Below are 3,631 nucleotides of genomic sequence, written 5' to 3'. Positions count from 1 at the left end.
TGAAGTCGATGCGGGATGAGTAAAAGGAGAATGACGTGTGTGTCAGTGAGTTGAGTGCAAATGTGGATGTGCATGTGGATGCATGCTCAAGGCAGTACTTATTCAACAGAATGAAAACAAGTCACAACATGGTTCACCTGTCCTGGCAGAGCTGTTACGCAATCCCTGTTAAAAACACATCGCAGAAAAGCAGAATAACAATGACACCGACTTTCTGCTGATTTCTTCCTTAAATTATTGGGCTTATTCCTACTATATAATTTCAATTTAATCACAGTCCCCGTTGGCAGCGGGGAGTGGACATTTTTGTTTTGTCTTCACGTAACAGATTCCTTGCATTGTACGCTGTCATAGATTAATGGTCTTTGTAAAGGTTAATTTGTCATACATTTCCCCCGCGCAGATGATGCGTTCAAGCGTGTTTATTGTTATAATGCGACTTATCTACATTTACTGTAAACGTCTCACCGATGTGGTATTCACAATTTCGCAAGTGGAAATTTTCTGATAGCTCCAAGTTGTGACACACACTAGTGTCATAGCTCATGGTAGTTATTTGTTCAAATCCTGCCTTGTGTTATGATCTTAGTTTTTCCTAAAGTTAATGGTGAAAAGCAAAGAACACCAAATTATGTCCTTCTTTTTCTTTTCCTACAGCTTCAGTGTTCCCTGGGATGGATGACAAATGAGAACTTGATTTCCCATGTAAAGTGGGCTCCGTTCATTTTGAAGGTAGCAATACTACACATTTAGCTAAAAAAAAACATTCCCAACAACCGCTAGGAGTTCAATGTCTTGTAAAAAGGCATTTCAGTGGCGGTAGACTTGCTGTGATTGTTGCCTTAACTCAGATGCTGTGGTTCAGTGTGCTCAGAACTCAGTCACACTAACATTTATAACAGGCTAGCTTTTCCTGTTTCCACTTGTGATGCTAAGCTAATTATTAACATTATACCTGCTTAACATCAGCATTAGCTTCTTGTTACCATGTTAGCATCTCCCACCCTGTCACCCTCCCACTCCCAATAAGAACAATTATAGTAATATAAATAAGAGATAATTAGAAAAATAAGAGGAACAGAAAGAAAATAATTAAATAAAACTATGTTTGTATGAAAAAATTAAAGATTGTAATAATAATCATTTTTATTGACTAATCTGCAGATTTTTCTCTCGATGAATCTGTGAACTCTTTTTTTTCTTTTTTATATCTGTTACTGTCTATTTTCTTTCAATTATGTCCTACGTTTATGGACCTCAGAAAGATTAGCAATTGCTTTTAATTTATTAGGTACTCTTGAGTACCTTTTTTATAGCGCTACAAATGAAATGTATTATTATTTGCAGAATTTAATATGAAACCTACAAACAATAAAAGAGCGATCCAATTATCAAATTCAGGTCATGTTTCTTTCCAAGGGTGTCCTACATATTGCAGTACAGGGTAGCAATACTACACATTTAGCTAAAAAAAAACATTCCCAACAACCGCTAGGAGTTCAATGTCTTGTAAAAAGGCATTTCAGTGGCGGTAGACTTGCTGTGATTGTTGCCTTAACTCAGATGCTGTGGTTCAGTGTGCTCAGAACTCAGTCACACTAACATTTATAACAGGCTAGCTTTTCCTGTTTCCACTTGTGATGCTAAGCTAACTGGCTAAATGGCTGGCAGTAGCTTCATAATCAGCGAGAAAGCAATAAAGGTTTATTATACAGTATATGTCAAACTACTCCTTTAAATTTTACACATCACTTTATACCAGTTGACCAACTGCAAAACATCTTTTTATCGCTGCCCTGCCAAATAAAAATGGAAGAAGCTACGACATGTGTCTGTATGCCATGGCCTGCAAGTAGTCACTTCATCACCAGGCCTCCAGCACCACCTATTCATTTCACGAGCACACACAAATTCATTCTGCTGCGCCACTTTCAGATGTTACTTGGCACTTTCTCTGCACCCTGCTGCTCCAGACAACAGGCTGTGCTGCAGTGAGCTCACCAATCCATTTATAGGGGATCACCAGCAAGGAAGGTCTATCAAAGCTTCATAGCACCCACCTCATGGCTAACATGAACACTCCAATTAATCCTTCACTAATACGATTTCTTTCACTGGAATTGTGAAATTTGCCAATCGCAATGGGATGATTTAGAGCACCCAACTGGGCTGAGCCCCTCATATCTCCTGAGATGAACATAGCTTACTGTGCATGCACTAATGCCTCCTTGAAGCCCATTGGTGGAAATCCAAATGAGAGCACATCACCCCAGATAGTATCCATATGTATTAGCCGACCATGAGGTCCAGGACAGGCTGCAAACAGACCATCCAGCTGTTGTGCCAGTTGTGTGGTAAACACAGCAGGGATTAGTCCCTCTCTTAAGCTTGGAGATAATGATTCGAAATGACCCACGGTCAAAGGTTGATTGCATGTGTCCTGTTCTGTGGGCAGCATAATATGCTCCCTGTATCCTGTCTTCATTCAGAAATAGAAAGACCTCTGGTCCGGGTCGGCGCCCAAGCATCTGCCGTCACACCGCAACTGTCCGGCTCAACGATGGACATTTTGGAAACACAAAAAATGATGAGCTAATACGTATGGTGCAGATCACATGCACAAACAAGCAGGCACACACACAAACTGACATATGTACAATATACAGACCATTATTTGCACATTTTCTCCCTCTTGATGAGCGATAAAAGCAGAGAGTGACTGTACAGGCACTCTCAACCTCTGGACCAGGTCATAAGAGGCCTTCACTGCCATAATGAAGGTTGATGAGTGGTCTAATGTACAGTATAAGTAAAGCACAGCCCATTAAGGTCGACAGATTAATATGACCTTAACTCCCCTAAAATATTAAATATTATTTCACAATATCAACAGAGCGAATATCCACAGCAGCTGTAGTTATTAGTAAAATTATTCTGGTTGTGAGCTCAAAGAAATCCATACAGGGCTGTAATGTACCTTCGTGGCACACCTTCTTCCATATTATCATTTGTGCACAAAATGAACTGTTGACTGAACACATCTGGATAGTATAGTATGTATCTGCATTATCTCGTCTTGAAACTGAAACCATCCCAGCTCAAGGTCCATCGACCAGCTTTTTCCTTTTCTGGATGGAGTGTCCCTGGTTGTCATGGATATGGATGTGTTGACATGCTAGCTGGGTCGTTGATATGATTTCGTCGATATCACTTTATCCATGTTGGCTTAAAAGTTGTTTTGACCTTGGGAACAGTAATATGACACAAATGTATTCATCCTACAGATCATCTCCATCATGTGGAGGATCATGTGCTTTGTTTGAAAAACTGTTTATGTTTGCAGTTTATGACCTGAAAACGAACAACTTTGTTTTTGTACATTATACCTGCTTAACATCAGCATTAGCTTCTTGTTACCATGTTAGCATCTCCCACCCTGTCACCCTCCCACTCCCAATAAGAACAATTATAGTAATATAAATAAGAGATAATTAGAAAAATAAGAGAAACAGAAAGAAAATAATTAAATAAAACTATGTTTGTATGAACAAATTAAAGATTGTAATAATAATCATTTTTATTGACTAATCTGCAGATTTTTCTCTCGATGAATCTGTGAACTCTTTTTTTT

This window comes from Cyclopterus lumpus, chromosome 11 (genome assembly GCF_009769545.1).
Source record: "Cyclopterus lumpus isolate fCycLum1 chromosome 11, fCycLum1.pri, whole genome shotgun sequence".
In the NCBI taxonomy this organism is placed as follows: domain Eukaryota; kingdom Metazoa; phylum Chordata; class Actinopteri; order Perciformes; family Cyclopteridae; genus Cyclopterus; species Cyclopterus lumpus.
This window is presented reverse-complemented; position numbering follows the sequence as displayed.